This window comes from Sus scrofa, chromosome 7 (assembly GCF_000003025.6).
Source record: "Sus scrofa isolate TJ Tabasco breed Duroc chromosome 7, Sscrofa11.1, whole genome shotgun sequence".
In the NCBI taxonomy this organism is placed as follows: Eukaryota; Metazoa; Chordata; class Mammalia; order Artiodactyla; family Suidae; genus Sus; species Sus scrofa.
In genome coordinates, this window is record NC_010449.5 from 117,377,349 (window position 1) to 117,401,861 (window position 24,513).

The 24,513-nt window shown below is 46.4% G+C and overlaps 1 long non-coding RNA gene across 1 annotated transcript; it reads right to left on the reverse strand.

Annotated features, from left to right (window-relative positions):
• On the reverse strand, positions 1,031–6,731 carry LOC110261731. Its single transcript, XR_002346201.1, has 3 exons — positions 5,866–6,731; positions 4,025–4,102; positions 1,031–1,560 (listed from the first exon to the last, which is right to left on the reverse strand). It is a non-coding gene; the product is annotated as an uncharacterized LOC110261731 (long non-coding RNA).

Sequence of the window (24,513 nt, forward strand, 5' to 3'; positions counted from 1 at the left end):
CCCCTGGATTGCCTGTCGTCGGTGGGGGGTGGGGTGGGCAGGGGACACCCATTAGCCTGAACTTGGAACAAATGACCTCATGGCCAATAATGGGAAGTCAAGGCTGGCCAGTCACTTCCCTTCGAGGCTGGCACAGAGGAGGACAAGGTGCTGGCACAGCCCTCTGCCCAGGAAAGGAGGGGACACACTGATTTTATGCAGCCTGAGGGGCAGAACAAGCACCCCGGGGGAGACTGGCTGGAGCTTGCTAAGAACCCAGGAATCGGAGTGTGGAACTATTTGCGAGTATCTCCCTGTTACTGAGAGGAAGCCCTGCCCTGTGACAGGTGCGCTTGTCCCGCGGAGCACAGGTGTGTTTGGACAGGTAAACAGAGGCTGTGGCGAGAGCCGAGTCGCTCCGTGGACAGTGCGAACAGGGGGTTTGAGGACCAGCAGGGAGGTGGGTGAGGAGGAGGGGCTGGGCTGAGCCAGGACAGGCTGGGGCTCAGGGCGATGCCGCCGGAGGAGCGCCCAGGTGAGGATGGCAGAAGGGCGCCCAGGTGGGCTGTCTGTGATGCAGGTCCAGCCCCTTCTCCCCGGCCTTCAGGGGCATCTTCTACGCGTGCTCGAGCGTGTGCACGTGGTAGGGGCTCTGGCTCGTTTGTTTCATTCGCAGAAAGAGAAAGAGCCGGTCCCTGTGGCGTTCCACACCCACTAGGGAGGTGGAGAGGCGAGATGAGCCATGATCTGAATTTAGTGGAGAGGCCTGGGCTCAGAGGTGCCCATGGGAACTTATATCCCCAAGAAATACTGGGGAAATTTTGGATTTCCTCACAGTGAGAAGTGGGGGTGCCAGTGGATCTGATGTAGATGGTATGGTGGGATAAGAGAAATCGCTACTGACTTTAGCCTTTCCAGCCTCATTCCCACGTGCCTGCTCCCCCCGCCCCCGCCACATACACACACACACACCACACACACACACACACACACCACACACACACACACACACACACACCACATATACACACACACACACACACCCCCCACATGCCTGACGAGAGTCCCCTCTCTGTGCCCACGCAACCATTACACCTGCATGACCCCAGTGTGGCATCCGTGACACTGTTTTGTCATCACCTGTTTCCTCCCTTCCCCCTCTGTGGACTCCAAGGCCAGAAACGGAGTTTACTTGTCTCAGATCCCCCAGCATTTAGCGCCCAGCTCAGTTAACCCCGGTGCTAAACGGAGGGGACAGGATAGGCATTTCTAGAACTGACCCGGTGCCAGGTTCTGACTGTGCATGTCAAACAAAACCTGCCACCTGTCCCCAGGGTCCTCATAATGAAGCCAGCATCCTGGGGGCAGTCAAGTCCCCTTCTCTGGAGGTATGGAGACACAGCCGCATACCAGCTTGGCAGAGAGCGGGGCGGGCACTCAGGGTCTGATGGGCAGTGGCCTCAATGCATCCAGTCCCTTCTGGCCCTTCGAGTCCCCTAACTCCCTGAGTTCAGGGTCCAGCAAGACAGCAGCCCCCAGATGTTTGCCGCCCACAGTTTTCCAGTCTCCAGCGAGCCGTCCCTGTGAGTAGGGGGTGAAGGAGAGCTGAGTCACCATTTGGAATGCCTAATAAAAGTCACCTCCCTGCTTAATAACCATTATAAACACATTACCGGTCAGTTCTGTTTGTTTGCTCCTTGGAGTTTATGCGGCTGCACGAAACGAAGTATCAAGATGAGCCAACAATCATCGGACTACCCCGTCTTTAGTCATCTCCGGGTCTGGTCTGATGTCACCCACAATCAGCGTACTTATGCTGGACAAGAGGTGTGGGGGCAGCGGTCCGCACCCCCCACGCCAGCCAGCTCATCCTTCCGGAGCCCTCCCTGGCCCCGCCACTGGCTCAGGGGCATCCTCTCCCCAGAAGGTCTCTGGGTTTGGACACACGGACCACAGTTCTCGGGGACCTTCTTATACTGACATGTGTACTCGCTACTCTCTTTTTTTTTTTTTTTTTTTTAATTTTTTGGAGTATAGCTGACTTACAATGTTGTGTTAGTTTCAAGTGTACAGCAAAGCGAATCAGTTATACATATACATATACCCATTTTTCTCCTAGAGGTTATTAGATTGAGTAGATTTCCCTGTGCTCTACAGTAGGTCCTTGTTAGTTACCTATTTTATGAACAGTGGTGTATGTGTGTTAGTCACATCCTCCTAATTCATCCCTCTCCACCTCCATAAGTTTGATTTTGAAATCTTTGATTTTGTTTCAATTTTGTTGTTGTTGTTATTTTATTTTTTAATATTTTTATTTATTTTTTTTAATTTTTTTTCCCGCTGTACAGCATGGGGATCAAGTTATTCTTACATGTATACATTTTTCGCCCACCCTTTGTTCTGTTGCAATATGAATATCTAGACATAGTTCTTAGAATAGATTTACAAGGAGATCATGCTGAGTAGCATTGAGTTTTGTTTTGTTTTGTTTTGTTTAATGTATTTTTAGGGCCACACCCATGGCACGTGGAACTTCCCTGGCTAAGGGTCAAATTAGAGCTACCAGCTGCCAGCCTACCCCACAGCCACAGCAAGCCGCGTCTGTATACCACAGCTCCCGGCAACACCAGGTCCTTAACCCACTGATCGAGGCCAGGGATGGAGCCCTCGGCCTCATGGACACCAGTCAGGTTCATTACCCCTGAGCCACAGGGAACTCTTTTGTATAATTTTTATTAGAGTCTACATGTGAGTGATATCATATGCTATTGTCTTTCTCTTTCTGACTTACTCACTTAGTATGATAATCTCTAGGTCCATCCATGTGGCCGCAAAGGGCATTATTTCATTCTTTTTTTTTTTCTCTTTACAGCTGTACCGGGGGCATATGGACGTTCCCAGGTTGGGGGTCAAATCAGAGCTGCAGCTGAGGCCTACACCACAGCCACAGCGACACCAGATCCAAGGCACATCTGCAACCCATGCTGCAGTTTGCAGCAATGCAGGATCCTTAACCCACTGAGTGAGGCCAAGGATAATAACCACATCCTTACAGACACAACATAAGGTCGTTTTCCCACTGAGCCACAACAAGAACTCCCATTTCATTCTTTTTTATGGCTGAGTAATATTTCAGTGTATATATGTACCATGTCTTCTTTATCCATTTCTCTGTCAATGGACATTTAGGTTGTTTCCATGTCTTGACTATTGTGAACATGCATTGGGGTGCATGTATCTTTTTGAATTATGGTTTTCTCCATATATATGCCCAAGAGTGGGATTGCTGGGTCATATGGTAGTTCTATAGTTAGTTTTTAAGGAACCTCCATACGGTTCTCCATAGCAGCTGCACCAATTTACATTCCCACCAACAGTGTAGGAGGGTTCCCTTTTCTCCACACCCTCTCCAGCATTTATTATTTGTAGACTTTTTGATGATGGCCATTCTGACTGCTGTGAGGCAATACCTCACTGCGGTTCCAATTTGCGTTTCTCTATCTACTCTCTACTTTAAGTACCCACCAAAGCTGGCCTCCTCTTTCCTGACACTGCCCCCCCAAATCTACAAGTTATTGGGAACCCAGAGCATGTATCAGATGCTTTATGTAATGAATCTGTTATCCCTTGTCCTCTCAATAAATTAGGCTTTAAAATCCCATTTTACAGATGGGGGACTGAGGCTGCACAAAATAAATGATTTCCCACTTGGCCACAGGCCAGCCTGGCTCTGGGTAGCAGGCTCTTTTCCTGCCATGCTGATCCTTTCAAACCTGCCCTCAATCTCAGCTAATGGCACCAATTTCCACCTGGTTTTCTAATTTCCAAAGTCATTTCTAATATTGCCTTCCTGCCTGCTGTATCTCCTAAGACTGGCTTGAGGTGTATGTGTCATAATTCAAATACCGGTGACCTCGCCAAGAAGGTGTCTCTTTACATAGTGTAACATGGCATCTGGAGGCAGGCAGTCTAGGGCTGGTGCACCTGCTTGAGAAAGTCATCAAGAACTCAGATTCCTTGTAGCCTTCTGCTCTTCCATCCTTACCTGAGAGCTTTCTTCCTCATGGTCACAAAAAGGCAGCTCTACCTCCAAGTGTTGCAGTTGCCTTCCAAGTAGAACATTCTGAGGGGAAGATATACAGGACAAAGGCTCACGTCACCTGATGTGTATTCCCGTTTATGTGAGAAACAACAGCCTTGCCTGGTAGTCTTCCATTTATGTCACATTAGCACAACTGGGTTATACAGCTAGTTGCCTTGCTCTTTCTGCTGTCACACAGCTGGGAAGGTGAACAGTCAGGAAGAACATTGCTTCCCTGAACAAAACTAAGTCTCTGTTAGCAAGAAAGACAAGCATGGATATTGGATAAGCAATCAATTGCCTGCCACACAGCTCCCACATTTAACCAGCCCCTGCACCCCCATAGAGTCTAAATTCTGTTTCCTCAAATCCACCTCTCTTCCTCTTCCTGCCAAGATTTCTACCCCAGCTCAGGCCCCAAGCAGCCTCCTCTAACTGTGCTCTCTGCCAGCCTCGCCTCCCCTCCTGTCCATTCTCCACGCTGCCACCACCATCTTTCTCAAGCACAGAAGACATTGCCTCTCTGGCCTCCACTTCCAATTACTTCCCATCGCTTAGAAAGGGAAACCCAGATTCCTCAAGCTGACCCTTTACAGTCCAGCCCCATCCTACTTCTTCCCTTATCTCCTAAAGTTCTGATGTTCCTGCCTATCTCCCAATTCCCACACCTAAGCTCCACTCCCGTGCCTCTTTACCTGAGCTTACGCCATGCCCCCTTCTAGGATTACTTTCTTCTTGCAAGTTCTACCTGTTGGAAATACGCCTTTTTAAAAGAAATTTCTTTGGCTGGGCCCATGGCATGTGGAAGCTCCTGGGCCAGAAACTGAACCCACACCACAGCACTGACAACTCTGGATTCTTATCCACTAGGCCACCAGGGAACTCGGCTCTCTTTTTTTTTTAATTTATTGTATTGATGTATAGTTTATTTATAATGATGTGTTAATTTCTGCTGGCAAGCAAAGTAACTCATACATATGTGAACTCTCTCTTTTTTTTTTTTTTTTTTTTTGCTTTTTAGGGCTGCACCTGTGGCATATGGAGGTTCCCAGGCTAGAGGTTGGATCAGAGCTACAGCCGCCAGCCTACACCACAGCCACAGCAACGCAGGATTCTTAACCCACTGAGTGAGGCCAGGGATCGAACCCGCAACCTCAAGGTTCCTCGTCAGATTTGCTTCTGCTGAGCCATGATGGGAACTCCCTGAACTCTTTTACATAATCTGTTCCATTACGGTTTATCACAGGATAGTGGACAGAGTTCCCTGTACTACACAGTAGGAGCTTGTTGTTTATCCATCTTATATACAACAGTTTGCATCTGCTAATCCCAAACTCCTGGTTCTTTCCCCCCCCCAACCCCCTCCCCCTTAGCAAACCACAAGTCTGTTCTCTATGTCTGTGAGTCTGGTTTTTGTTGTTGTTGCTGTTGTCTTTTTTTTTTTTTTTTTTGTCTTTTCTAGGGCTGCACTTACACATATGGATCGTCCCAGGCTAGGGGTCTAATCGAGCTGTCGCTGCCGGCCTATGCCAGAGCCACAGCAATGTGAGATCCGAGCCGCGTCTGCAACATACACCACAGCTCACAGCGACGCCAGATCCTTAACCCACTGAGCAAGGCCAGGGATTGAACCCACAACCTCATGGTTCCTAGTCAGATTCATTAACCACTGAGCCATGATGGGAACGCCTACGTCTGTGAGTCTGTTCCTGTTTCATAGATACGTTCATTTTATGCATAATGTGTCATATTTTAGATTCCACATGTAAGTGATATCAGATGGTATTTGTCTGTCTCTGACTTACTTCTTTTAGTATGAGCGTCTCTGGGTCCATCCATATGCTGCAAAGGCATTAGGGAAATGCTCCTTCAAGTCTCAGCTTAAATGTCACCTTTCCTGTAACCACCTGCCAATGGAATCTCTCTCCCTCCTCGCCGGTCCTCTCGGAAACAGTTCATAGCCTGGCTTGGCGTCCAGCTGGTTGCTGTGGAGTCTCCTGGTTGCCCAGCACCCATCTCTCTCCTTCCAGTAATAACCTCTCGGGGGTCCATTCTTCCCCATCCTGGTCCATCGGTTCCTGGGGTTCTGGAGATGTCTTGTGGGTCTTGGTTACGCATCTCCTGATGCTGGAACACCCTGCACTCTTCAGCTCTGTTAGACACTGCAATTCCTTCTCACTTGAACCCGTTTCTCTTGGACCTTTTATTACTTGTGCTGAGAAGAGTCTTCCAGAAAGTGGTGTGCGTCTCTCCCCGGATGGGTTGGAACATTTTGACAGGCAGGGTCTGTCGTTTACTGTGCTTGTTTCGCCTGGCCTGTCACAGAGCTCTGTCCCCGTGGGGTGGGGCAGCGAGTGAACTGAGAGGCTGGTGCCATGGTGCGGGGGGCTTGCCCTGCTTCATCTTGGAGCCTCTGGTCACCGCCTGGTGCCTGACACCTCGATTCTGCTGAACTGCATTAGCCACACGTGCCCTCAGCCTCCCCCTGACCCCTGGCACCTGCTCAGTAAGTGACACTCAATAACGTATGGGAAATGAAATGGGGACCTGCTGTGTAGCACAGGAAACTCTACCCAGCGTTCTGTGATGGTGTACATGGGAGAAGAATCTGAAAAAGAGTGGACGAGGTGTGAGCAGGTGTATAACTCGATCACTTGGTTGTACAGCAATGATCACAACTTTGTAAATCCACCATCCTTCAATAGAAGTTTAAAAAATGGAAAAAAGTATGCGAAATGGCACAACACTGTAAATCAACTATACATTATTTTCAAAAATAAAAATAAAATAAGGCAAAAAAATATATGTTGGCGTTCCCACTGTGGTTTAGTGGTAATGAACCCAACTAGTATCCATGAGGACAAAGGTTCCATCCCTGGCCTTGCTCATTGGGTTAAGGAGCCAGCATTGCTGTGAGCTGTGGGGTAGGTCGCAGAGGTGGCTTGGATCCCACGTTGCTGTGGGAACTTCCATCTGCTTGGGAAGTTCCATATGCTGCATATGCGACCCTAAATAAATGAATAAAAATAATATATGGGAAATGAGGTTTCCTGCTAGCCTTTCGGATTCTGAGCTTCGTTCCACGCAGACTGGCACCTCCTGGCACGTGCAGACGCGTAATAAATGTTGGTTGTTTTATTGGGTAAGCTGGCCGGAAGCATCTCCCCACATGAGCACCTGGTAGAGATATGCTATCTTAGCCCCACTCCGGGTCAGCCGGGGATGTCGGCTGACCTTACCTTGGCCTCTGGCAGGCCAGCCACCAGATGTGGTGAGCCCCTGCCTCCAGCCTCCATCACCTCTGCCCTGAATTGTTGCAGAAGCCGCCCAGCAGTTCTCCGCCGGTCGCCCTTGCCCCTCATCTATTTAACACAGCAGCCAGTCATCTGTTGACAGGTTAGGTCAGAGCTGTCTCTCCTCCGCTCAGAACCCTCTGGGGGTCCCCTTCTTTCCCACTTGGAGTAAAAGACAGAGAGACCTCCCTGGCTCCGTGGCCCCTCCACCTCCTCGTCCCCTGCTCTCCCGGCTCACTCTGATCTGCTCCGTGCCACCCCCTGTGCGCCGTGGGCATCCTCGGCCCTGCTTGTGCTCAGGCCTCACATTTGCTCTTCCTTCTGCAAAGCTGTGCCCCCAAGCCCATGTGACTCGTTCCCTCCCCTCCTTTGCCACCCTCCTCAAATGTCCCTTCATCTAATGGCACTTGCCCCACCCCACCCCCCAGACTCCCCATTCTCACCATAGTTTCCACTCTGGATGCTGACACTTGGCAGGGTGCGCGGTCATCAGCTCCTCCACTCGGGTGGATGCCCACGACCAGAAGTCGCACCCCCCACACCTCCCTGCCCCACACCTGCACTCGCCCCCGTCACCCCAGGGTGAGCACTTCATTCAGAGCTGGGTCTCCACACCGACGACCGTGCACAGGATTTCCAGGGAGGCAGAACGCAGAGGACGTGGCTTTTGTCCTCCAGAAAACTGTCAACAGGACCTCACCGAAGGGTCAGGTTGGTGAAGGCTTTGTGTGGCCTTTTCCTGCTCCGCCTCTGAGAAGGAAGGTGAGAGGGAAGCAGTAACTATTACTGGGCACCTATTATGCGTCCTGCAAAATACGACGAGTGAACCATAAAGCCAACTATTATTTTAATTTAAAATAAACAAGAGAAAACATTAAAAAGTCTCACCTGTCCGAGCTGACCACTGCAGTGATATCTGAAATATCAGACCACCTGTCCACTTCACGTGGATGCCCCAGCTCTGCGGGGGTCCTGAGCCGCAGCTACACCTCCCTGTTGCCCAGTTCTAGAGCGATCAGGCCCACCTTACAGATGATAAAACTGAGGCTCAAAGATGTTCTAAACTTGCTCGGTGACTCAACTCGGGTCCTTCCGACCCTAGAGCCCCCCTACTCCCCATCCAACCCCAGATGGAGTGAATCCCTTGCCATCACATGTGCCTGTCCCCATCTCACTCCTGCCCCCGCCCCTCGGAGAGCCCATCCAGGGCTGAGGGCCTGGCTGGAGGAGCCGGAAACCCAAGCCCAGGTACAGATGGGCCGTGAGCCAAGTCTGCTGGATTCCAGCCCAGCTCTTGAACCATCCAGTGCCATCTTGTTCTTGCTCAGCTGCAGACACACCGTCGGCTTCAATAAGTGTCCATTCATTGGACTCATTGGCTACATCCGATGGAGACTGCAGGTTAGCTGGACAAAGCCTCCCACCTGCTAATGTTCCTCTTCTGAAATGGGTTGGGTGGAGTCTTGAGCGTAAAGTTGAATAGGCGTTTTTAGCCTCCAAGGGCCACCGGAGACTGGATTTTACCAGATGGGTTTCCTGTCGCTCCAGTGGCCGCCTTCTCTTCTCTGGCCCTGAAGGAAACAAACTTGGCAGAGCTGAGAGACCTCTGGCAGCTCCCCGTGCCTTGCCAATCTGTGTCCCTATCCTTTGGTGTCCTGGGCCAGCCCCGCCATGGGCCACATAGGGTTGACATAAGCACCCCTGCCCACCCCCGCAGACACATCAGGAGCTGTGACAAGCCCTTGACCATTGCTTATGCCTCTTGTTTCATGGGGCTGGTTGTCTCCAGGCACCTGCAGGGCTGAATCCGTGAAGGGAGGAACACTTCCTTAGCAGCAAGTATGAGTGGATACATTTCTACACATGGGGGCCACAGGCCATGGACACAGCAGGGGGAACCAGCTCCCCAGGAGCTCAAGTCCTTGTGGGACCACATAGAAGTGTGGTAGCAAACACTCAGCAAGGTGATGTCAGGACCTACAGAAGCCTGTGAGGAGACAAGATGGAGGCTAGTGGAGAAGCTTCCCCGGGGTGGTCTGTGTGGTCCAGGTGTTTTCCCAAAGAGGTGGCCTTTGAGGTCTGAATGATGAGAAGCAACACCAAGACCCCAGGCAAAATATGGAAGCAACCTAAGTGTCCATCAACCGAGGGATGCATAACGAAGAAGCAGTGTAAACATGCAATGGAATACTACTCAGCCATAAAAAAGAATGAAATTTTGCCATTTGCAGAAACATGGATGACTTGGAGGCCATTTTGCTAAGTGAAATACATCAGACAGAGAAAGACAAATACTGTGCAATATCACTTATATGTGGAATCTAAAAACTACAACAAACTAGTGAATATAACAAAAAAGAAGCTGTGCCTTCCTTCACAAAGTGTGGGCAGAGAAACGGAAGGTCATGATCAGCCATGATCCTTGAAGGAATCTCATTCTACGACCGTATGCAAGGAGTATGTATGCTGCTCTGGCAAATTAAGTCCCTTTTTGTACTTATGAATATTTTCAATTCACATCCAGTTAGGATAAAAAGTTTCGCATATTTGTTACTTCCTATTATAATGATAATTTCTTATTTTTTTTCCCTTAAGCTACTTGTATATGGGACAACTTTCAGAGTTAATATTCAGAAATTAGTATCATTTCCGGCTTAAGCAATATGAAATAAATTCTGTTTAGAGTCTTTAAAAAAAAAGCAAACTCACAGATATAGAGAACAACTAGTGGTACCAATGGTGGGAGAGGAGCAACATGGAGTCGGGGAGTGGGAGACACCAAACTATCGGGTGTAAAATCATCTCAAGGCTGTATTGTACAACACAGGGAACAGAGCCAATATTTTTTGATAATTGTAAGTGAAAAGTAACTTTTAAAAATGGTAGTAAAAAATTAAAATTTTTCTTTTAAAAAAGATCTCAGGCAAAACACTCCAAACTGAAGGATGAGGGGGTGGAAATGTCTGAGAGGCCTGGAGATCATCACAGGATGTGGGGCAGAAAGCAGGCCTGTGTGGCTGGTGGCTGGAGCATGTAAGGGCATGAAGCCAGCAGGGGCAGGTGGTGACGGCCCCCTCAAAGGATCTGGATTCCATCTGAAGCTTAATGGGAGGCCACTGGGAAGCATTAGACAGGGTATGACATGATCTGATGTCAGTAGCCCTCTCTCAACTTTGGGCCTCAATAAGATCCCTCAGCTCCAGGAGGAAAGTGAAGTTGGGAGCTCCATGGGGCCAGGTGAAAGCTGGTCGTGTCCCGGGCTCAGGCACAGGGGTGAGGGGCTGAGGCAGAGATGGAGCCCCCAAGAATAAGTGGTGGTTTGGAAGCAGGACCTGAGGAAAAGAAAGAATCAAGGGCAACTTGGAATCTGTGACTGAGCCACAAGACAACCAGTGATGCAATTTCCTATCTTGGGGAAGATTCAAGAAGAGACAGTCTTAGGGATGAGGGCCAGTAGTTCAACCTTGTCCTGTTGGGTTAATGGTGTCTCTTCTTCATCTAGGTGGAAAGGGTCGGTGGTCATGGAAGAGGAAGAGTCTGGAGACATCTGGGATGGAGAGAGGGGTTTTGGCATCTGCACATGATGGAATGTGAAGTCATGGGCTGCCTGAGCTCAGCTGTAGAGCCTGGACAGAGAGGGGAGGAAGGCTGAGGGCTGGCCCTGGGACACCGTGACCTTGAGGGGTCTGGTGAGGAGGAGGTTGCAGCAAAAAGGTAGCAACCTGGGAGGTGGGAAGCCTAGGGAGGGGAGAGTTTCAGAAGATCAATGTAGCCAATCACACCAAATGACACCAGGAGGTCAAGGGACAATGAGGGTTACCTAGAGCCATCTCATGGGGATTTGGAGGACAAAAGCCTGCTTAGAAAGGCTGGAAGGGAAGATGAGAAAGTGGAAATAACAAGTCAAGACAATTCTTTGTGGAAGCAAACTAAATGTCCATCAAGAGAGGAATGGGTGAAGAAGATGTGGGGGGGGTGTATATACGGATATATATATACATACAATGTATATATGAATATATTGTATACATATACATATGCACATGTATGTAAACATACGTGTAAACATATATATATGCACATGTATGTAAACATACATATATATGGATATATACATACAATGTATATATGAATATATTGTATACATATACATATGCACATGTATGTAAACATACATGTGCATATTATAAAACCTTAAAGAGGGTGGTTTTTCTTCAGCCATAAAAAAGAATGAAGTGATGCCATTTGCAGCAACATGAATGGACCTAGAGATTATCACCCTAAGTGAAGTAAGTCAGAGAAAGACAAATAACACATGATATGATTTATATATGGAATCTAAAAAAATGATACAAATGAATTTATCTGTGAAACAGAAACAGACTCACAGACATAGAGAACAGACTTGTGGTTGCCAAAGAGGAGGGGGGGTGGGGGAAGGATGGATTGAGAGTTGGGGGTATCAGATGCAAACGATTACGTATAGAATGGATAAACAACACGGTCCTATGGTATAGCATAAGGAACTATGTTCAATACCCTGTAATAAACCACATGGAAAAATACAAAAAAAATATACATATGTACGTATGTGTATACCTGAGTCACTTTGCCGTGCAGCAGAAATTAACACAACATTATAAATCAACTATACTTCAATAAAATAAAGTTTTTAAAAGACAGCTCTTGTGATGCTGGGGTGGAAGCAGATGAGTGGGCTGATGGGAGAGAAGGAGGTGCAGTCAGGGGCATTTCAAAGGCTGCCCTTTGGATATTTCTGGGCAGTCCAGCAGAAAGGGCATCATTGGTGATGGGAAAAAGAGGGGATCATTACAGAAGCAAAGACCTTGAGAAGGTGAGAGGGAATGAAATCATGGGCCCAGTGATGGAAACAGACGCATGTCCCATTGTGGAGCACGTGAGGAGTGATGCTGGGAGGCTGGGATGAAGTGATGGGGTATCTCCATTTAAATACATCAACTCTATAAAATATGAGACGAGGTCATCAGCCAAGAGGGAGGGAAGAAAACGACCTGGAGAGAAGGAAGTACTAAACTAGGAACGTAGAGATGGGGGTTTCTAGGGAAGAGGAGGTAGATCTACTCAGTGTGTTCATTGCCTCTAGAGATCTGTGCTCTTCAATTTGAAATGATTGAGTCACTTTGCTGTACAACAGAAATTGAAGAAACATGGTACATCAGCTATACTTTAAAAAAAGAACTGAAAAAATAAAAATAGTTTTGAAATGAGAACAGCCAGCTCCATTGCCTCATTTTTCCTATAATCAGCTTACAGGTGCAGGCAGAGGGCTGAACAGATGGTTGGCAAAGAGAAGTTCTGGAAGGGAGTTGGAAGACCAGGGGATGGTGGTCAGAAAGAGGGGTGCTTCAAATCAAGATCGCGAGGGGGTGGCCAAGATGGGTGGCAGGGGAGGTGGTTGGCTGTCCTCTGAGATCAGGCAACTGCAGGCTGTTTGGGGTTGGATGGTGGAGTGAATGCTGTGCCGACTCCAGGACACCAGGCTCCCTGCCCTCTGCAGACCTCAGCCAACGGCAGACTGGCGGCGGGTACAGAGGCGGCTCCCTGGAGATGGAACCAACTCGATGGAACAGTTAATGCTCCAGAGCTCCCCGTGGGATTAGGCAAAATCTGGTCTCCAGCACAGATGGCTTTATTGCTTAGCTGCTCCACCCACCCTAGCCTCACTCCCCTTGTTCTGGGCGGACTCTCCATGAAAGTTTCTGAACAAGAATCCATCTTCCAGGAAGACAGATAGGCATGTGCCAAGAACGGTGAGGGCATGCTGGTGGACGAAGAGTTAATGAATCAGTACCAGCGTTATTGGTGACTCAGAGAAGTGATGGGAAAGTCAGGATATTAGAGCCACAGGAAAGGGCAGGGATCAGGAGCACAGGCAGTGCACTTCCAAGGAGCTGGGGGCTTTGATGCAGGAGGAGACAGCACAGCAGTGGAATGAAGAGCAGCAGCGTCAATTGCTATTCCCAGATCCCGAGACCATGATGTGTGATAGGAAAAATCAGCCTCTTGAGACTGCAAGGGAGGCAGCGCTCCCAACAGTCTGGGTCCGAACTGGCACGATGTGAAATTATCAGAGGTGGGGACTAACTCCCTGTCCAGGAGGGCTCAGAGGTGGAGGTGCATGGAAGGGGGGCGGGGATGGGGTCTGATGGGCGCGTTTAGAGCATCTGTTGAAACACAGTGGTCCTGGGGGATCCTGGAGGCTCAGGTTCTGCCAGAGACGGAGGGGGTGGGGCGTTTAAAGCTTGGCAGGATTGGATGTTCCTGTTATGGCTTAGGGGCTTGAGAACCTGACTAGTATCCTTGAGGATGCTGGTTTGATCCTGGCCTCGCTCAGCAGGTTAAGGATCCCGTGTTGCCGTGAGCTGTAGTGTAGGTGGTAGACACAGCTCGGATCTGGTGTTGGTGTGGATGTGGTGTCGGCCAGCAGCTACGGCTCAGATTCAGTCCCTAGCCTGGGAACTTCCACATGCCTTGAGTGCGGCCCTAAAAAGACAAAATAATAGAATAGAATAGAATAGAATAGAATAGAATAGAATAGAATAGAATAGAATAGAATAGAATAATAAAATAAAATAAAATAAATTATAAAATAAAATAAAACAAAACAAAATAATAAAATAAAATAAAAAAGTTTGGCAGGATTGATCCTAGAACTCAGCCCTCAAACGGACAGGACCCCAGGGTGATGGACACAGCAAAGGGAGCTGCACAGCCTGGATGGGATGAGCAAAATTCTCGGACTTTCTCCAGGTTCACAGAAAACCAACTTCACTGTCATATCCAGCCAAAACCTAGGGATTGTCCAGGCCCCCTTGCCCCTCAGGGATTTCAAGAGATTTCATCTTAACTTACTATAACTTATGTCCTCTGAGCTTCAGAGGGTCGCTCACCTCACCCCAAACCTGCCATCCCCACAGTGATTTGGGGGACTTCTCCAAGGCCTGTGTCATCAAGCCTCTCCCTCCGTCTCCGAGCTTCTGTATCCTGGCTGCCTGACTTGACGCTGAGCTCAGCAGTCTGCACACAAAGCCCAAGGCTGCCTCCGGGGCCTCATTTGGCGAGTTGAGCAACCGAAAGCAAGCAGGGCCAAGGGGTTCATCTCCCCCTGGCCAAGTTCATCCTGTTCCCTCCCTCTCTCTATCTCACCTCCATCTTCTCAACAGGGACACACACAGACTAATCAATGTCCATTACCCTGGTCTCCTGCAGGTCCCTGAAAGCCCAGCTTCTACCCCAAGTGGACTCACCCTAGAGTTTCTTTCCACGACGTAAGATGCTCTTGTCAAAAGGAATTCGAGATGCATAGTTTTTCTCCCTCTGCACAAACAGGGTGGTATGGGGTTAGGGGCACAGGCTCTGGAGTCACACCCAGCTGGAGGCTGAACCTTTCCGAGCCTCAGTTTCCTCATCCAGAAAATGGGGCAGTAATAGTGGAGGAACATATTTCCAGGACTTTCCTTGTGCTTGGTGCGAGGCTAAGCACCTGACAGCCATCATCTTATTGAGTCCCAACATTATCCTTGTGACCTAGGAACCACCCTATAATCCAAAGGGAAAATTGTGAAATACAATTCCTATTTTACAGCAAGACGAGAAAAATGTAAACGTGGAAAAGTCTTCTCTCTGGAGTTCCCATTGTGGTGCAGCAGAAACGAATCCAATTAGGAACCATGAGGTTGCCGGTTCGATCCCTGGCCTCCCTCAGTGGGTTAAGGATCTGGCATTGCCACGAGCTGTGGTGTAGGACACAGACATGGCTTGGATCCTGTGTTGCTGTGGCTGTGGTGTAGGCCGACAGCTATAGCTCCGATTCAACCCCTAGCCTGGGAACCTCCCTATGCTGCAGATGCGAGCCTGAAAAGCAAAAAAAAGAGTCTTCGCTGCCCTCTGGCCTCCCTCCCACTTGTGTGCATCACGTATCTGCTTTAAGCATTGACCAGACCTCTCCCATTGGCAGGAACACCTGCTCAGCCATAAAGAGCAGCATTCTCCCTGCACCAGCAAGACAATGCCTTAAAGATAACATCCCTTCTTCATTTTGTAAGGGGTCACCTGATCCACCACGATGCCAACACCGCTTAGATCTGGATTATGCAAACCGTCAATAATACATTATTTGGAGTTCTCGTCGTGGCTCAGTGGGTTAAGAACCCGACGCAGTGTTTGTGAGGATGTGGGTTCGATCCCTGGCCCCACTCAGTGGGTTAAGGATCCAGCATTGCCATGAGCTGCAGTGTAGATCACAGATGCAGCTTGGATCCCTCGTTGCCATGGCTGTGGTGTAGAGCGGCAGCTGCAGGTCCTATTTGACCCCTCGCCTGGGAGCTTCCATATGCCATGGGCACAGCCCTAAATATATACATATATATAATATTATTATATATTTATATATTTGAATATGTATATATATATATTTTTAAATAAGACATCATTTGAGGTCCAGCTCTCATTCTCAAAAAACTCATATAACCGTGTCTTGATTTCTAACCAGTAGAATAGTTCCCAAGCTAAGATGCTTACATTTGGCTCAAATAAAATTTTCAAATTTTTCTTAGATCAACGGTATACTTTTTCATTGACAAAACTAAGATTCAGTGTTCCTCTGTAACCTGCCCACCATCCCAGGACTTGTAGTTGGCTGAGCCGAGATCCCATGGAGAGGTTTCGCTCTTAGCTACCGGCAATGGTAAGAAGTCAGGAACACTGGGAGCGACCACCCGCTCATCCTCTAATCGGATCTCTTTTGGGGGCCTCAGTTTCCCCGTCTGTAAAATGGACAGTTCCTTCCAGCTGTGTTGCCAGTGAGCCTTTGACAATGACAGCCACGGACTCGAAAGAGTTAACAAACACAGTTGCGTGCACAGTCAAAATTCCTTTCCTTTCCAGGATCTATCCCAAGTCTCCAATGCAGCTTTGAAGATAAAAAGTACATAATGGCTTACATCTGATTTGAAGGCGGGGATTACAAGGCAGTGGGTAAGAACAGCCTCAGCAGTTCTTCTGGGAGGTCCTTAAATTTCCCCAAAATACTGTTTGATTTTTTTTCAAGTGCTGAATTTTAACCATAATGGGCTTCCTCCATGGAATCATAGCGCTAGAAAGCAACCCAGGGACCCCAGACCTTAGTGGGGGAGGCGGGGGAGCGGGGATGCTTCTGTCTTTATAAACCTGATCATCCTGTTTGTGCAGATGGGAAACTCAGGCCCTGAGAGGCAAGGGCGGGACAGGACCCTGAGCAAATCTTCGAATCTAGGATGTCCACCCATGGTCCCTACCAAGAGTCTCCCGGCACCACGGTGCCAGGCGCTGGAGCCTGGCATTCCCAACCCAGGTCAGTGCTTTTGACCCACCGCGTCTCTCCTCCCGGGATTTCTCAGACAACACTGGCGGTTGAGGAGGTGCTGCCTGGTGACCACAGCCTGGCGCTCCCCCGGGCTTCCACCTGAGTGAATTTATCCATGTAAGATTTTGTTCAGAAAAATTCTCCAGTGCTCTCAAAATAAAATAAGTTTGGAAATGCAGCTATGCTTTCTACATTCTTTTTTTCTTTTCTTGCACCTAAACTGGATTCAGGGAGTTCCCATCGTGGCTCAGTGGTTAACAAATCCGACTAGGAACGAGGAGGTTGGGGGTTCGATCCCTGTCCTTGCTCAGTGGGTTAAAGATCCGGCATTGCCGTGAGCTGTGGTGTAGGTTGCAGACTCGGCTCAGATCCCACGTTGCTGTGGCTCTGGCTTAGGGCAGTTGCCACAGCACCGATTACATCCCCTAGCCTGGGAACTCCATATGCCTCCGGAGCAGCCCTAGAAAAGGCAAAAATAAAAAAATAAAAAAATAAAAAAGAGAGAGAGAAAGAAAAAGTAAATTGGTTCAGCAAAAAAATGGAAGGCTCTGTGACAGCAAGAGTGCAGAGCAGAGGGGAATAGAGGCAGCACTGGGGGCAGGGATCTGATTAGCCAGAGAAGGGAGCATCACACCCACTCTCAGGAGGTCAGGAGGGGACAGGTCTGGTACAGGACATCCTGACTCACCCCTAAGAGTGGGTGGCTGACACAGCCTTGCCTATGCTCCCCAGATTCTGAGATACACAAACAATAAATCCACAGAGCATGTTTGCCTGCAGAATTTCTGGCAGCTCGAAAGTCACATACAAGGACCCACTGGGCTCTAAGCCCAGCTGTGCAGGCTGTCCTTCTAAGTGTTTGAAGAAGGCACAGAGGGAACATTCAGCCATCAAGCCATATGACAGTTGAGTAGCAGGGTTCCAGAACGAACTCTGGCTTGGGCATGCATCTGGTGTCAGATCAAAGCTTTGTCTCCAGACGCCTGGTGTCCTGGGCTCTGTGTCCACCCAGCTCCAACCAGCGTTCATGGCAGTGAGTTCTGAAACCTAGGCTGATGGCCTAAGTTCCCTGCTTCTGGGCCCTCCAGCGCCAAAGGAAACTGACCAAAGCCCAAGGCCTAGCACCCCAGCCCCCTTAGGATCTGGGCCCCACGTGGCAGGCAATCTCTGACTCCATTCATGACTTTATGCCCACAGTTACCAACTGCATGAATGCCAGATAGACCCCAGTAACTCCTGGGTCTATGTCCGCTCTGTGCCATCCAGAGCCAGGTGGAAAGGGAATTGAGATCCTACTGAGTGAATAAATGAAACAGCCAATGAAATACGCAAGGGTACTTTGAAAACCGTAAAGCACTGGAATCATAAATGTAAGAAATTACTCCTGCTAGCAAGAACTCTGCTCTCGGAGTTCCCATCGCGGTGTATCGGAAACAATCTGACTAGAATCCATGAGGAGGCAGGTTCGATTCCTGGTCTTGCTCAGTAGGTTAAGAATTTGGTCTTGCTGTGAGCTGTGGTGTAGGTTACAGATGAGGTTCGGATCCCATGTTGTTGTGGCTGTGGTGTAGACCGGCAGCTACAGCTCCCATTTGACCCCTAGCCTGGGAACCTCCATATGCCGCAGGTGCGGCCCTAAAAAAGTTAAAAAAAAAAAAAAAAGGAACATTACTATCGTGTGCTCCCCTGGGCAACTTTTTGGTTCTTGTGATATGCTTTTACGGAAATAAATCATTTAAGAGAAATTAATCAACTTATTTTTAAAAGTAACAGCCATTGTTTTCTTCTTTTTTCTTTTTTCCTCTTTTTTCTTTGCCTCTTTTTCGTTTTTTTTTTTTTTTTTTTTTTTTTTTTTTTTTTTTTTTTTTAGTGGCTGCACCCACGGCATAGGGAATTTCCTAGGCTAGTGGTGGAATCAGCGACGCAGCTGCAGGCCTATACCAGAGCTGCAGCGACACCAGCACCAAGCCACATCTTTGACCTACACCGCAGCTCGCAGCAACACTGGATCCTTTACCCCCTGAGTGAGGCCAGAGTTGGAACCTACCTCCTCATGGAGGCTATGTCAGATCCTTAACCCCTGAGCCACAGAGGAGTGCTGTCAATTGTTTTCTTTCTTTTTTTTTTTTTTTTTTAATTTTATTTTCCCACTGTACAGCAAGGGGGTCAGGTTATCCTTACATGTATACATTACAATTACAGTTTTTCCCCCATCATTTCTTCTGTTGCAACATGAGTATCTAGACATAGTTCTCAATGCTATTCAGCGGGATCTCCTTGTAAATCTATTCTAGGTTGTGTCTGATAAGCCCAAGCTCCCGATCCCTCCCACTCCCTCCCCCTCCCATCAGGCAACCACAAGTCTCTTCTCCAAGTCCATGATTTTCTCTTCTGAAGAGATGTTCATTTGTGCTGGATATTAGATTCCAGTTATAAGGGATATCATATGGTATTTGTCTTTGTCTTTCTGGCTCATTTCACTCAGGATGAGATTCTCTAGTTCCATCCATGTTGCTGCAAATGGCATGATGTCATCCTTTTTTATGGCTGAGTAGTATTCCATTGTGTATATATACCACTTCTTCCTAATCCAATCCTCTGTCGATGGACATTTGGATTGTTTCCATGTCCTGGCTATTGTGAATAGTGCTGCAATGAACATGCGGGTGCATGTGTCTCTTTTAAGTAGAGCTTTGTCTGGATAGATGCCCAAGAGTGGGATTGCAGGGTCATATGGAAGTTCTATGTATAGATTTCTAAGGTATCTCCAAACTGTTCTCCATAGTGGCTGTACCAGCTTACATTCCCACCAGCAGTGCAGGAGGGTTCCCTTTTCTCCACAGCCCCTCCAGCACTTGTTATTTGTGGATTTATTAATGATGGCCATTCTGACTGGTGTGAGGTGGTATCTCATGGTAGTTTTGATTTGCATTTCTCTTATAATCAGCGATGTTGAGCATTTTTTCATGTGTTTGCTGGCCATCTGTGTATCTTCTTTGGAGAAATGTCTATTCAGGTCTTTTGCCCATTTTTCCATTGATTGATTGGTTTTTTTGCTGTTGAGTTGTATAAGTTGCTTATATATTCTAGAGATTAAGCCCTTGTCGGTTGCATCATTTGAAACTATTTTCTCCCATTCTGTAAGTTGTCTTTTTGTTTTCTTTTTGGTTTCCTTTGCTGTGCAAAAGCTTTTCAGTTTGATGAGGTCCCACGGGTTTATTTTTGCTCTAATTTCTATTGCTTTGGGAGACTGACCTGAGAAAATATTCATGATGTTGATGTCAGAGAGTGTCTTGCCTATGTTTTCTTCTAGGAGTTTGATGGTGTCCTGTCATATATTTAAGTCTTTCAGCCATTTGGAGTTTATTTTTGTGCATGGTGGGAGGGTGTGTTCTAGTTTCATTGCTTTGCATGCAGCTGTCCAGGTTTCCCAGCAATGCTTGCTGAATAGACTTTCCTTTTCCCATTTTATGTTCTTGCCTCCCTTGTCAAAGATTAATTGACCATAGGTGTCAGGGTTAATTTCCGGATTCTCTATTCTGTTCCATTGGTCTGTCTGTCTGTTTTGATACCAGTACCACACTGTTTTGATGACTGTGGCTTTGTAGTATTTCTTGAAGTCTGGGAGAGTTATGCCTCCTGCTTGGTTTTTGTTTCTCAGGATTGCTTTGGCGATTCTGGGTCTTTTGTTGTTCCATATAAATGTTTGGATTGTTTGTTCTAGTTCTGTGAAAAATGTCATGGGTAATTTGATAGGGATTGCATTGAATCTGTAGATTGCTTTGGGTAGGATGGCCATTTTTACAGTTTTGATTTTTCCAATCCAGGAACATGGAATATCTTTCCATTTCTTTACATCTTCTTTGATTTCTTTGATTAAGGTTTTATAGTTCTCGGCATATAGGTCCTTTACCTCTTTGGTCAGGTGTATTCCGAGGTATTTGATTTTGTGAGGTACAATTTTAAAAGGTATCGTATTTTTATATTCCTTTTCTAATGTTTCATTGCTGGTATACAGAAATGCAACTGACTTCTGAATGTTAATCTTATATCCTGCCACTTTGCTGAATTTATTAATCAGTTCAAGGAGTTTTGGAGTTGAGTCCTTAGGGTTTTCTAGGTATAGAATCATGTCATCTGCATACAGTGACAGTTTGATCTCTTCTCTTCCTACATGGATGCCTTTGATTTCTTTTGTTTGTCTAATTGCTGTGGCTAAGACTTCCAAAACTATGTTGAAGAGCAGTGGTGAGAGTGGGCATCCCTGTCTTGTTCCAGATTTGAGTGAGAAGGCTTTCAGTTTTTCCCCATTGAGGATTATATTTGCTGTGGGTTTATCATAAATGGCTTTGATTATATTCAGGAATGTTCCCTCTATACCCACTTTGGCGAGGGTCTTGATCATGAATGGATGTTGAACTTTGTCAAATGCTTTTTCTGCGTCTATTGAGATGATCATATGATTTTTGACTTTTTTTTTGTTAATGTGGTGTATGATGCTGATTGATTTGCGTATGTTGAACCATCCTTGTGAACCTGGGATGAACCCAACCTGGTCATCGTGTATAATTTTTTTGATATGTTGTTGGATTCGGTTGGCTAAGATTTTGTTGAGAATTTTTGCATCTATATTCATCAAAGATATTGGGCGATCGTTTTCTTTTTTGGTGGTATCTCTGTCTGGTTTTGGAATGAGGGTGATGGTGGCCTCATAGAATGTCTTTGGGAGTATTCCTTCTTCTTCAACCTTTTGAAAGAGTTTAAGGAGGATGGGCACCAATTCCTCTTTATATGTTTGATAAAATTCACCTGTGAAGCCATCTGGTCCTTGGCTTTTATTTGTAGGGAGTGATTTTATGACCTCTTCAATTTCATTTCTAGTGATCGGTCTGTTCAGTTGGTCTGTTTCTGCTTGATTCAGTTTTGGCAGGCTGTAAGATTCTAGAAAATTGTCCATTTCTTCCAGATTGTCAAACTTGTTGCCATACAGTTGTTCATAGTATTCTCTTATGGTTTTTTGTATTTCTGCTGTATCCGTTGTGATTTCTCCTTTTTCATTTATAATTTTGGTTATTTGGGTTCTTTCTCTCCTCTTTTTAGTGAGTCTGGCCAGGGGTTTATCAATTTTGTTCACCTTTTCAAAGAACCAGCTCTTGGTTTTATTAATTTTCTCTATTGTTTTTTGAGTCTCTATTTTATTGATTTCTTCTTTGATCTTTATAATTTCCTTCCTTCTGCTGACTTTAGGACTTTTTTGTTCTTCTTTTTCTAATTCATTTAGTTGGAGGGTTAAGTTGTCAATTTGAGAAAGGCCTGTATTGCTATAAATTTCCCTCTGAGCACTGTTTTCGCAGCATCCCATAGATTTTGAGAGGTTGTGTCTTCATTATCATTTGTTTCAAGGTAGTTTTTAATTTCCTTCTTGATTTCCTCATTGACCCATTGGTTTTTTAGTAGCATGTTGTTTAGTCTCCATGGAGTAGGTTTTTTCTCTTTGCTTTTCCCGTGGTTGATTTCTAATTTCATGGCATTGTGGTCAGAGAAGATACTTGAGATAATTTCTATGCTCCTAAATTTATTGAGATTCGCTTTATGTCCCAATATGTGGTCGATTCTTGAGAATGTTCCATGAGCATTTGAGAAGAATGTGTATTCTGATTTTTTTGGATGTAGTGTCCTGAAGATATCAATTAAGTCTAACTTTTCTATTGTTTCCTTTAGGATCTCTGTTGCTTTATTGGTTTTCTGTCTAGAGGATCTGTCCATTGATGTGAGGGGGGTATTTAGGTCTCCTACTATGATTGTATTCTCATCAATATCTCCCTTTATGTCTGTTAATATTTGTTGTATGTATCTGGGTGCTCCTATGTTTGGGGCATATATGTTGACAATAGTAACATCCTCTCCTTGGATAGATCCCTTAATCATTAAATAGTGTCCTTCTTTGTCTTTCTTTATGTCTTTTGTTTTAAAGTCTATTTTGTCTGACATGAGCGTTGCGACTCCTGCTTTTCTGTCATGTCTATTGGCATGAAATACTTTTCCCCAGCCTTTCACTTTCAATCTATATGTATCTTTTGTCCTAAGGTGAGTTTCTTGTAGGCAGCATATTGAAGGTTTTTGCCTTTTTATCCACTCAGCCATTCTGTGTCTTTTGATTGGGGCATTCAGTCCATTGACATTTAAGGTGATAATTGATAGATGATTATTTATTGCCATTTGATCCTCGTGTTCCAGTTGATTCTATGGTTCTCCATTCTTCTTTTTTTTTTTTTTTTTTTTTTTTTGGTTGGATGGTCTCCTGTTATTATCTGCTTGAGTGTATTTTTTTTTCATTTTTTGCAAATGCAATATTTGGTTTTGGCTTGTGGTTGCCCTGTTTTTTAAGTATGCTAACCCCTTCCCATAATTGTGTGTTTTAGCCTGATGGTCCTGTAAGTTCAAACACTTCATTATTATATTAAAATTAAGAAGAGAGACATACATACAAACAAAAAGGATTATTTACCTCCTAACATCTCTTGCCCACATTTTATGGTTTTGATGACTCTTTTATTTTTTTCTTTTTAATTTTATTTTGTTTGAAGCATGTTCATGATTAAATCTGTATGCTGGCTTATTTGAGTGACTGCTCTCTGATTGCGGTTTCCTCAGTCCTAGTTCTTCCTCTTCTTCTTCTTCTTTTTTTTTTTTTCTTTTCTTTTTTCTTCCCTTTCCTTCCTTTCTTTTTGGTTTAGAGAAGCCCTTTCAATATTATAGAAAATATAAGAAAAGTTTAAACATGTGTATTCCAAGCTTCTGGCTATGACCCATTGACAATTTGGTGTATTTTTTCCTAGTCTGTTTTCTATGCATGGATTGTGTTGCAGGGGGAGCAGGGGCAGAGGGTGATGGTGGTGGGTCAAATGGTATACCATCTGATATTCTGCCATTTTCAGGTAGCATTTTCAGGTAAACACTTTGCTGTGTTTTGATATCTGAGCTCAGGTTGCTGTCCCCCACTTCCTGGCCCAGGACTATGGCAATACATTTCATCGTACTGAACTCCTGTTTTCTCATATCTAAAACAACCTTACTGAGATGGATACTGCTAGTGTTTACCAATATCCATTTTCGCCTCTTGGCGGACATATTTTTTTGAGGGGGGCTTTTTTGGCTGTGCTCCAGCATGCGAAAGTTCCAGGCCAGGTTTTTAACCTGAGCCGCAGCAATGACAACATGGGGTTCTTTTTTTATTTTTTATTTTTTTGCTTTTTTTTCCTCCTTTTTATGGTCACACCTGCAGCATATGGAAGTTCCTGGGATGGGGATCAAAACGGAGCTGCAGCTGGCAGCCTACACCACAGACGCTCCAACGCCGGATCCAAGTTGCATCTGTGACCTACACCATAGCTTGTGGCCGTGCCGGATCCTTAACCCATTGAGTGTGGCCAGGGATCAAACCCACATCCTGATGGACACTTTGTCAGGTTCTTAACCTGCTGAGCCACAACAGGAATTCCCAACACTGGATTCTTAACCCACTGTGCCACCAGGGAACTCCACCCAGACATATTTCCCAGCCTCCTTTGCAGCTAGACGAGGTCACGTGACTATGTTCCACCCCGGGGGCTGTGGGAGGAAGCGATGTATGCCGTTCCCATGCCCCACCTAGAGGGTCTCCCACAAATGATCCTTGATTTTCTCTCCCTTCTTACCCTCCAGGCCCCAGGCCCCCACACCTACTGGATGAACCAAGGAGATCATGAAACAACTAGACAGCAGAACCCCAAGAA